The sequence below is a fragment of the Moschus berezovskii genome, chromosome 24 (genome assembly GCF_049115385.1).
Source record: "Moschus berezovskii isolate FMDL1 chromosome 24, NW_MosBer_1.0, whole genome shotgun sequence".
NCBI lineage: Eukaryota > Metazoa > Chordata > Mammalia > Artiodactyla > Moschidae > Moschus > Moschus berezovskii.
In genome coordinates this window covers 48,770,285-48,781,880 of record NC_142483.1, presented here as the reverse complement: position 1 = coordinate 48,781,880, position 11,596 = coordinate 48,770,285, and the positions used below count along the sequence as shown (strand labels likewise).

Here is an 11,596-nt window from a genome sequence, read left to right as displayed (position 1 = left end):
TGGCAATCTTGATTACAGCTTGTGCTTCATCCAGCCCAGCATTTCGCATGATGTAATCTGCATATAAGTTAAATAAGCAGGGTGACAATATACAGCCTTGATGTACTCCTTTCCCAATCTGGAACCAGTCTGTTGTTTCATGTCCAGTTTTAACTGTTGCTTCTTGATCTGCATACAGATTTCTCAGGAGGCAGGTAAGGTGGTCTGATATTCCTGTCTCTTTCAGAATTTTCCAGTTTATTTTGATCCACAGTGAAAGGCTTAGTCAATAAAGCAGAAGTAGATGTTTTTCTGGAACTCTCTTGCTTTTTCTATGATCCAATGTATGTTGGCAATTTGATCTATGGTTCTTCTGCCTTTGCTAAATCCAGCTTGAACATCTGGAAGTTCTCAGTTCACGTACTGTTGAAGCCTCGCTTGGAGAATTTTGAGCATTACTTTGCTAGTGTGTGGGATGAGTGCAATTGTGTGGTAGTTTGAACATTCTTCGGCATTGCCTTTCTTTGGGACTAGTATGAAAACTGACCTATTCCAGTCCTGTGGCCACTGTTGAGTTTTCCAAATTTGCTGGCATATTGAGTACAGCACTTAACAGCATCATCTTTTAGGTTTTGAAATAGTTCAACTGGAATTCAATCACCTCCACTAGCTTTGTTCGTAGTGATGCTTCCTAAGGCCCACTTGACTTTGCACTCCAGGATATCTGGCTCTAGGTGAGTGATCACACCATCATGGTTATCTGGGTCATTAAGATCTTTTCTGTATAGTTCTTCTGTGTATTTTTGTCACTTCTTCTTAATATCTTCTGCTTCTGTTAGGTCCATACCATTTCTGTCTATTATGCCCATTTTGCATGAAATGTTCCCTTGGTATCTCTAATTTTCTTGAAGAGATCTCTAGTCTTTTCCATTCTGTTGTTTTCCTCTATCTCTTTGCATTGATCACTGAGGAAGGCTTATTTTTCCTTTGCCTTTAGGGTCTCTTCCTCTCTCAGCTATTTGTAAGGCCTCCTCAGATAACCATTTTGCCTTTTTGCATTTCTTTTTCTTGGGGATGGTCTTGATCACTGCCTCCTGTACAATGTCACGAACTTCCATCCATAGTTCTTCAGGCACTCTATCAGATCTAATCCTTTGAATCTATTTGTCACTTCCACTGTATAATTGTAAGGGGTTTAATTTAGGTCATACCTGAATGGTCTAGTGGTTTTCCCTACTTTCTTCAGTTTAAGTCTGAATTTTGCAATAAGGAGTTCACGATCTGAGCCACAGTCAGCTCCTGGTCTTGTTTTTGCTGACTTTATAGAGCTTTTCCATCTTTGGCTGCAAAGAATATAATGGATCTGATTTCGATACTGACCACCTGGTGATGCCCATGTGTAGAGTGATTATATTAAATATTAAATGTCTCTAAATTTTACACTTTAAAATCATGACTATTATAGTATGTAAATTATGTTGTTGTTGTTTAGTTGCTAAGTCATGCCTGACTCTTTGTAACCTGCGAGGCTCTTCTGTCCATGTGATTTCCCAGGCAAGAATACTGGAGTGGGGTGCCATGCCCCTCTCCAGAGGATCTTTGCAACCCAGGGATCAAACCCAGGTCTTCTGCATTGCAGGCAGATCCTTTATTACTGAGCCACCATATCCAAATAAAAACAATAATTTTTTTTTTTTTGGTTAAAAGTGACAGGTTAACTATACAAGCTTATTAATGTACTTTTATCCAAAAAGTTTTACTAAAATTATAGTACAGTATTTTTTAAAATGTGAAGAATGATTTTTAAAAAAAAAAACTCTCACAGGGGCAGTAGAGAATTTTTAAAAAGGTTTTAACCCATTAAACAAAAGATGGGTGATTATAACACAATTTGGGAAAGCAGAAATGAATGGAGGGTGGTAACTGGCTTGGCTGTCCGGAGAAGTTCCATTTGAAGAGCTGGCAGGTGCCATGCCAGAAAAGGCATGTCAAAAGTATGTGTCGAAACACCACTTGTCTCCAGGCTTGGGGTAGCAGGCAGAGCAGAAAATGTGGCAAGGTGTGGGGAAGGTGCACATTCTGAACAGATTTCCAGGTTTACTGCACCGATCCGCCCTGGTTCCAGGAAGTTTATTATGAAGAAATTTTTAGACTCAGAAGCTGTGGAGAGCAGGGTGATGGGCAGGGCTTAGAAAAGGGAACATCCACACACTCATGTGCGCCCCTTGCCCACCCTGATCACAGAATATCAGTGGTAAGGTACTCCAGCACTCCCACCTTCCCTCCCCTGCCAGGCTGGAAGATAGATTGCTCTTTGCTGAAGAGACTGAATGACCAAAGGCAAAACCTTCCAGCTCCTTGGATTCTGAGGTCTGCCCATGCGAAGGCCAGCATGTCTGCCCATTCCACCACTTGTCAACAAGCCCTGGGCTTGTACTTGGAGTCAGAGTCCTGTGACCATCCCAGTGCTCAGAGCCCACGCTCTCAACCACCTCACTCTACCTAGCCCTCAAACACATCCACTGCGGCACTGGCAGAGCCCTGACCTCATAGCAGGAGTCAGTCCTCATACATTTAGAACTCCTTCCTCAGAGACACATGTTTAACTAGCCACGAAGTTAGTGTACAATGAGATTTCTATAGATGTCTGTAGTCCAATAGGCTGCCTCTTCAGGGTTCCCTGGGTGATTCTTTTTGCATACAATGAGACAAGAGCCTAAAAGGAAACTTGATGGCAATGTTGGCCTTGATACTTCACCATCACGCGTCATGCAGGGAGCTCTGGGAATTTACGAGGCAAGGCTGCTGTTGGTTGGATTAGTTTCAGAAGTGATCTTTCCTTTTTCAAATCATTTGCGTGTTGCTCTATGTACATAAAATGAACTTTTGCAGAAGCACAGGCTTATAGGAACCATGAAATGTAACAGAGGCACAGAGCTATCGGACTCAGTGGTATGACCCATGAGTTACAGGACAATGATAAGAAAATGCAGATGCCTAAGACTGGAGCCAAAGAATTGATGCTTTTGAACTGTGGTACTGGAGAAGACTCTTGAGAGTCCCTTGGACTGCAAGGAGATCCAACCAGTCCATCCTAAAGGAGATCAGTCCTGAGTGTTCATTTGAAGGACTGATGCTGAAGCTGAAACTCCAATACTTTGGCCACCTCATGCGACGAGTTGACTCACTGGAAAAGACTCTGATGCTGGGAGGGATTGGGGGCAGGAGGAGATGGGGACAACAGAGAATGAGATGGCTGGATGGCATCACCGACTCGATGGACATGAGTTTGAGTGAACTCCGGGAGTTGGTGATGGACAGGGAGGGCTGGCGTGCTGTGATTCATGGGGTTGCAAAGAATCGGACACAACTGAGCGACTGAACTGAACTGAAGACTGGAGCCAACATTACCATGTTAGTTGCATGAGATTCATCAGTTACAGAAATCAGGTACCAAAGAGATGATCTTTTTCAAAAGTCTGCATACATTTGAATGCAACAGGTAATTGTCACAGAATCTTCCAAACCCAAGCTCAGCTGTGGCTAGACCAAGGTGCTCTTGTTTTTAGTGTATGAGGGCATGTGTGTGTAAGTGTTATCTTGGGCCTGTGTGGGTAGGTGTGTTAGGCAGGGCAACGTGTATGTGTATTTAATCTGCATAGAGTGCGGAAACAGAAGCCTAAAAATAGAGACGTATCAGTGTGACTCCAGCTCCTTTTGTGGTTGGTGGGTTTGGCTTGTGGTGTGTGGTGTGGTGTATAGCACGGTGGGGTGACACGCTTGCTGAGGTGGGGTGACACAATGGAAGGCTGTGTGCTGTGGTTGGACCTGGTATGTGGTTTGATGGGGTACAGCTGGTGTGGAGTGAGCCTTAGTGAGGAGTTTGGCATGGGGTGTTGATGACATGGGGGGTGGAAGACCAGAATTATTGCGTGTGTGGGAGTAGAGTGTAATATGGTGTGTGTGTGTGTGTGTGAGGGAGTGATACGGTTGTGGCTCAGCTTAGCTTTTGTTTAGATTTTCTTTTGCCCTTTGTTTTTGTCTTTGTTTATGTCTTTGTTGGGCCTTTGTTTTGCCTTTGTTTCATTCTTTGTTTAAACTTTCTTTGGCTTTTGTTTGGTCTTTCTTTAGCCTTTTGTTTAAACTTTGTGTGGCCTTTTTGTAGTCTTTGTGTGGCTTTTGTTTTTAAGTGGATCTTGGCCGAGAGCCGTCACAAACACCTTGTATAATGAAAAACCCGGATATATAATCTGCCCCTATATATTCTGCATGCATTGAGGCGGCCCCCACCCCACCCCGGGACCTGGCACAGACGTGGAGCCTGCGTTAAACAGCTGCTGCTTGAAGGTAAGGGGGTCCCATGGGTTTTCCTCTCGCTTTGCGTTGTGCTCCAGTTTCTGGTGGCGAGCGCACTTTTCTGTACGGGTCAATTTCATTATATCCGAAGGGAGACAAGGTAATAGCAGTCAAGGTCGGGAGGAGACAGAAGAATGCAGGAAATAAGCACAGAGGACCCCAGTGGGATCCTGGAAGGTTCTGGCTAGTGTTTGGGATTGTGTGAGACTCTGGAAAGTCTCCAAACCTTAACCCAGGTTCCTCCTGGGTGTAAAGTCCCATGTTACTGGGGCTAGATCAATAGCATTCAATGGCTTCTTTTTTCCCCAATTCTTTTATTGCTTGTCATAATTTGAAAATGAGTTTCTCTTCTTATTTAGGATCAGCCTCTTTCCTCATACAGCTGGGTTTACGTGTGGGGAATACTTGTGGAACAACAAAGCCCACATCTTGTTCGAATTTTGCTCCCTGTAGATTAGCACTTCCAATGAAAAGATGCTAATGCTTTGTCTCATACAGAATCTCCTAAAAATAGCCATTTTCAGTGTTGTGGTTGATAGAAAAAGGAATGAAAAGATGATGTGTGTCAGGGGAATAAAACCATTGAACTTGGCTAGCATACTAGGAGGAAAATGGGGAAAAGAATTTTGAGTGTTCTGTGAGTAAAACAGGGAGGCAGAGAACAGACTGTCACCAGATAGGCAGCTATGCCATTTTGTGTTCATTTAGAAAAACAGGAGAATGCCTTGGTGGGTGGATTTTAAAAATTGTTTCAGATTTACAATAAAAAAAAAATCCTGCCAACAGTAGGAAAATTTCAGATGTACCTCCATCACTTGAACGTTGACACTGTACCATATTTGCTTTACCACTCTATGTATGTGCACTTACATAGTTTTTCTAAGCCTTTTGAGATTAAATTACAGATGTGATACAAATCAGAAAATGACACTGAGGAAATGCTCTCATCTAATCAACAGACATCTAGATTTCACCAACCACCCTTGGAGTCAATCGAGGACCAGCCATCACCTTTAGTTATCACGTCTCTTTAATCTCCCTTAATCTGGAAGGGTCCTCAGACAGTTATTCCCTCATGATCTCTACAGTTCCGAAGAGCACTGGCCTGTTATTTTGTTAAATGTCCTCAATTTGGATTTGGTCTGATGTCTTCCCATGATTAGGTCCTAATTAGGCAGTTTTGTAGGGATAGGCTTGTATTTTAGATCATACATATCCAAATTCATACTTGAACACACTTTTAATTCGAGGTCTTATTCATCTAGTGGTACCCAGGATTTTAAATGAGTACCTAAAACCTGACAAGAAAATACAAAAAACTAAAAATCCAGAGCTTTTATATGCAATTCTCAAGTATTCAACCGAACTATATAAGTACTGTCCTTGAATTATAAATGGTAATTACAATGATATGTACAAGAACTTGATAGGCATTCAGTGAAGTATTTATCGAGTTTCTTTGTGTGTGTTGGATTCATGCCTACTGCTCTGAGTATTCATTTCACCAATGTGACCCTTCTTTTCTAAGCAAACTCATCTGCTGAAAACAGAGTTCAATAAAGTATTGTCCTGAGGAGCAAGTCCAGGTTCACTGGCCTTTAGCCTCTTGACATGTTGCCTGGTAGAGAAAGAGAACTTTCATCTTGTTTGTAAGTGGGAAAACTTTTGTTTGGAAGTATTTGGCAGTTATCATTCCAGAATTTCCCAACAAATGTCCTTTGTTTGGGGAGTATTACTAAACTGAATTCTTTAGATATCCAGACAAAAATCATCCTTTTTTTTTTTTTCCCCAGAGAAAACTTTGAAGTCATCATAAATCTGAGTATGGGGCAATTGATTAACTTGATTACAATCTCTTTGGTCAAGTGAATATATTATGGATTTAACAGAACTGTTCCCTGGATTAGGTAGATACTTTCAAGTCTGGGGTTCTGCGCGTGGTGCTATTTAATGTTGAGAAATGAAGCTTTAGAGAAAATGTATATTACTGATTTACCTATTATGACTGCTTTATTTGGGCCACCAAAGTCACCCCTGGAGTTTGAGGAAGTATTTTGACTTAAAGGATTATGTGTTTCCATGATGAACATTTTCCTATATCTTCCAATCCTGTAAATTTATTGTCTGCTGAACACTGTAGAAGCAGTGATAGCAGGTGGCAGAGGTTCTGGTTGAAGCTAAATTACAGGGGGATCACCTTGGTGATGTCCAGGTTTGGTTTTAGGGCTTGTTAGGTAGGACTGAACTGTGGAGAAGGCAATGGCACCCCACTCCAGTACTCTTGCCTGAAAAATCCCATGGGCGGAGGAGCCTGGTAGGCTGCAGTCCATGGGGTCGCTAAGAGTCGGACACGACTGAGCGACTTCACTTTCACTTTTCCTTTCATGCATTGGAGAAGGAAATGGCAACCCACTCCAGTGTTCTTGCCTGGAGAATCCCAGGGACGGGGGAGCCTGGTGGGCTTCCGTCTATGGGGTCACACAGAGTCGGACACGACTGAAGCGACTTAGCAGCAGCAGCAGCAGCAGGACTGAACTGAACTGAACTGAACTGAGGGCATATTTATCTTTGCCCTTTCTCCTAGGCATGCCCACTGCCCCAGGGTGAGATCTTTCTGGGGCTTCAACTACAAGTCTAGGGTGTTCACCAGGGTCTCGCAATTGCCCCAGTAATGTGTAAGCCCTGATGTTTCTACTTAGTTATCAACCTCTTCATAACTGTTGTTTCTTTCCCCTTGGCTTCCCACAGTTTCACCCTGCAATTGCACAACTTTGGAACTGACCAAGGATCTGAGAAAAGTTATATGTATCTTCTCAGCAGGTCCCTCCTGTCGCTTGCATCTCAAACCCCTTGTGGGTCCCTGCAGTCTTAGCAACCCCTGACTCTGACCTCTGTTTCTTCTCCATGCTTAGGCTTTTTTCCCCTGTAGGACAGTTTGAAAACTATCTTCAGGCAGAAAACCAGGGGAAATCTTCCCTTGCTTCCTTTCTCTCAAGGATCAAAGCCCTGAAATATTTGTTCTCCAATGCCTGCAAACAATTCTTTTGCATATTTTGTTCAGCTTTTGTGGTTGTTTTCAGTGGGAGTGTAAGTTCAATACTTGTTAGTAGATCATGATTAATTTTTTAAGTAAGAAAGCTTGTAGAGTCATATGGTTTCAATTATTCTGTCAAGTGGTTGGAAGGAGAAGAACATTCTAGTGATCTTCATCTGATGTGACAGAAAAATCTTACAAAGATTTATACAGTTAGAAGTTGCCAATTACATCATTATCACTAGAAAAAGTATCAACTAAGACAACCAGTCTGAATTACAGATTTTTTTCTGGAGATTATTTTTGTGCTTAGAATCTTCATAATTTTGTAAGACCCCTTTGAACACTTCCAAGATCTGAGATGTATTAAGAACAGGACAAATGACATGAATAGTCATATAAATCTCTGTAGTGCAATGAGAAAACTACATTGATGTTTTCTAGAAGTTCTCAAGTTGCTACCTTGTCAAAGGACACTTCATTGAGTTTACAAAGCAAAAACCACGTCTCTTTCCAGAGCTGTAAGGGAGGACATTCCTTCAGATCTTTTCTTGAGGTGCTTTACTTAATTATGAAGATTTGCATTTTTAGAGCAGGATTCTGGAATTTTATTAGTATTATAAGCAAAAATCTGGTTTGTAGAGCTCAGATTTATTAAGAGAAATGACTATTTTTCACCTAATGATGGTAAATTAACTGGATATATGGCATTTTTCCTCATGATGATAAGGTGGACTTTTAAAAGTTTGCATGTAATTTTGTCATTATATTCCCTCCTAGCCCAGCCTCCATCTGACTGACAGTATCTAGATGAAATACCATGATCCTTCTTAGGGCTGTGTATGTGAAGCTCTGTGATTAAGACACTTGAGTTAACCAGAACTTCAGTCATCAAAACACTCAATTAACCAGAATGCATACTACTGCTTCATTTTTTAGGGAAAAAAGAAGCAGATGATACCAAGAGAAGCCCATAACAGAGATCTAGTCACCAGATGTACACGCATGGAAACACAGGTACAATGGCTCTCCTGCGCTCTTTCGGGTCAGCAACTAAATGACGGTATATGATTACTGGTATTCAGAATGTCAAAGTGGAGTGTCGAATCAGCGAAAGATGGGGCAATCAAACTTTCAGTAAGAGTTACACACTGCAGAAAGTGATTCCAGGTGTCTTACGGTATTCTGGGCTTGGGGAGTAGAAACATGAAGAAACCCTTCCCTGTATCAGGCAGAGGCACCGTGCCGCAAGCCACCATGCGTTCACCTCTGACAAGCCCACGCACCACAGGGCACAGCGAAGTGGGAAAGAGACTTCACCCCCTACAGCCTTGGGCTCTCCTCAGGAGATTCTGTCCATCTCTCTGTCTTAACTGAATCCAGCCAGTCTTCTGAGAACAATGCCTCATCTGTCAGCCTGTCAAGTGAGGGCCATTTTACACTCCAAGAAGCTCCAGTTGGCGAGCAAGGCAGCACCCTCCCCACTGCCACAGTCAGACGGCGGCTCCCTCCACAGCCTGAAGCCGCGCTGCACCCCCGTGTCAGTCTCATCTGACTTCCCAGTCGCTCCGTGTCTGTCACTGGCAGTTTTGTTACCAGATTCCGTACTCCCCCACTCCCCCTGCACTTCAGCTGCACCCACTCAGATGACGTTAGTGTCTGTGTGAATAATCTCTTCACCACTCCGGAATTATCCACCCTGCCGCATCCATCCACTGCCATGCTGGAACTTAGCAATACTCGAGACTATCCTCTCTGAATCAAACCGTGCAAACATCTAGCATCTGATTCACAACCTTCCTTTCTTTCAACTTTGTTAAGGGCCCCACTACAACTATGCTTTCACCAGGTGCTTCGGACTGACCTGCCCCTTCATCTCCCCATCCATGTGTGAGTCTATTTACTTACCCTTCATCAATTCATTCACCATCCATTCAGCAATCTCATTTCCAGCTTTCTTTCTATTATGAATAGACTCTAGGGTTTATCACCTCAACTGTCCTTCTGCAAATTCTCCAGCAAACCCCAACCCTGGATGAACCTCTGTGTCTTCTCTGTGTCTCCACCCAGCTGCTGAGAACATTTGGAGAAAAACACGATGAGGCTTGGTACCACTACAAATTAATGGTCCGTGACCTCAACTGGGCCATCAGTGTAACTTGTTTCTGTGGAGACAGTTCCTGTTAAACTTACCAAATAGCTCCCTGTCACTTAAGCTAATGTATAATCTTTATAGTCTTCTATCTGATCACATCTGAGAATCACTCTGCATACAGCTCTGACCACTCCCTCTGTTTAAACACTCCTTCCTCTGGCTCCTAGGATACCACATGCTCTGGGTTCCCTCCTTCCTCTCTAACTCTTCCCTTTTTCCCTTGTCAATCACTTTGCCCCTCCACCTGACCTGCAAGTGTGGGAGTGCCCCAGCACGCAGCCGTGCTCTCCTCCTACTCCACGATCTGCCACGTGGACAAGTCTATTCATCCCATGGCTTCAGTCAACACCTTCACTCTAGCCACTTTCGAACTCCATCTCCTGCTCAGATTTCTCTGAACTCTCCACTTGACATTGCCATCTAGATGCTCCTCAAACACTTCAACTTGAATGCATCTAGAACTGAACTTATGATTTAGCCTCTCCTCTCAAAACTTCTCCTCTAGTAGAGGCTTCTACCACTGACTTAGCCACTCAAAGTATATACCTTGGAGTCACCCTCGACAGCTCTTGCTTCTCTTGGAATAGGTGAATGAATTCAATAAAATATGATAAATACAAATGGCAAAATGGAACAAAGATAAGTGGCATTTCATCAAACTGAGGAAGTCTACAAGTATCACTGCTATTGGCTGACTCAGATGGTGACCTTGGACACAAAATTTGGGAAAAGGTGTGGTTGACAATCGGCTTATCTCTAGCCTGGTCTCTTGGTGTTCCTGAGACTGATGCCCTTTGAAAACCCAAGGCAGAACCCAAAGCATGTTAAATGTTCTGAGTGGAGCAATAAATCCATCAGTCAGCTAATTTAGGTTATCTTCTTCAGCACCTCCACCACCCCGCTATGACCATACAGCAAATAAACATTTAGGGTTTTAAATAAGACAGTGCAAATCTGGAAGATTGGTTTCCTACTCTATCATTCTGGAAGGAATTACAAGAGAGAGGATTTGTGTTACCTATGTTTGTGTGCCGGAGAGGGCAATGGCAAGCCACTCCAGTACTCTTGCCCGGAAAATCCCATGGATGGAGGAGCCTGGTAGGCAGCAGTCCGTGGGGTCGCTAAGGGTAGGACACGACTGAGAGACTTCACTTTCACTTTTCACTTTCACACATTGGAGAAGGAAATGGCAACCCACTCCAGTGTTCTTGCCTGGAGAATCCCAGGGATGGGGGAGCCTGATGGGCTTCCGTCTATGGGGTCACACAGAGTCGGACACGACTGAAGTGACTTAGCAGCAGCAGCAGCAGCAGCATGTTTGTGTGCATTCAGATCCCCATCATTTACACAAAGAGAAACATCTTTATTTTTTATATCACAAACACTGGATTAAGAAAGACAATTTTTCACATCTTGAAAAAATGAAATAATAAAATAACCATTTTATGTTAAGGCCTTAATTCTTAAAATAGCCTTGCTGGGAATCTGACAAAAGCAGCTTGAATCCTACATGACATCCCAGGGGTCACTGGTAATTCCATCCCAGTCAATACTCATTCTTTGAGCAGAGGAAGCAGTGGCAGAATCCTGAGGATTCAGACGGATTACCCTTCTCTCACAGAGTCCAAGCGGAGATCCAGATACACAGCCACACCATTATAATACAGTGTGAGGTGCTCACCAACAGAAGTATGTACTCATTACCTCCCAGATGAGAGGGGATCCTTTGCTGGGCTGAGACCTTAGCTGGGTCGTTTGGTTCTTTTCAGCATTCCCTTACAGTACTTGTTGACAATCGGTCGTGCTGTTATTTAGCTTTAGATGGAGTTTACCACCCACTTTGGGCTGCATTCCCAAGCAACCCGACTCGGGGAAGACCCATACCGGCCTCACACAGTCCATGGGCTGGGCCTCGATCAGAAGGCACTGCCGCGTTGGAAATGCACCCAGCAGAGCCAGGTCGCAGGCCGGGGGGTGGTCCCCTGTCGACCCCACCCCCGGCCCCCGCCAGCCCACCCCGACCAATCAATCGCGCTAAACCGGGTTGTTTAGAGTGAATGGGAGTTTACTAC

The 11,596-nt window shown here is 43.5% G+C and overlaps 1 protein-coding gene across 3 annotated transcripts in view; it reads left to right on the top strand.

The window, feature by feature from the left end:
* The first annotated feature begins 3,592 nt into the window (after window positions 1-3,592).
* MOBP (myelin associated oligodendrocyte basic protein) overlaps window positions 3,593-11,596 on the top strand; it is a 37,895-nt gene continuing 29,891 nt past the window's right edge. For all 3 annotated transcript variants that reach the window (XM_088831721.1, XM_055413377.2, XM_088831720.1), the window contains exons 1-2: window positions 3,593-4,326; window positions 8,309-8,386. The gene's annotated coding sequence lies outside the window, so the exon portion shown is untranslated. The remainder of the gene's footprint in view (window positions 4,327-8,308; window positions 8,387-11,596) is intronic.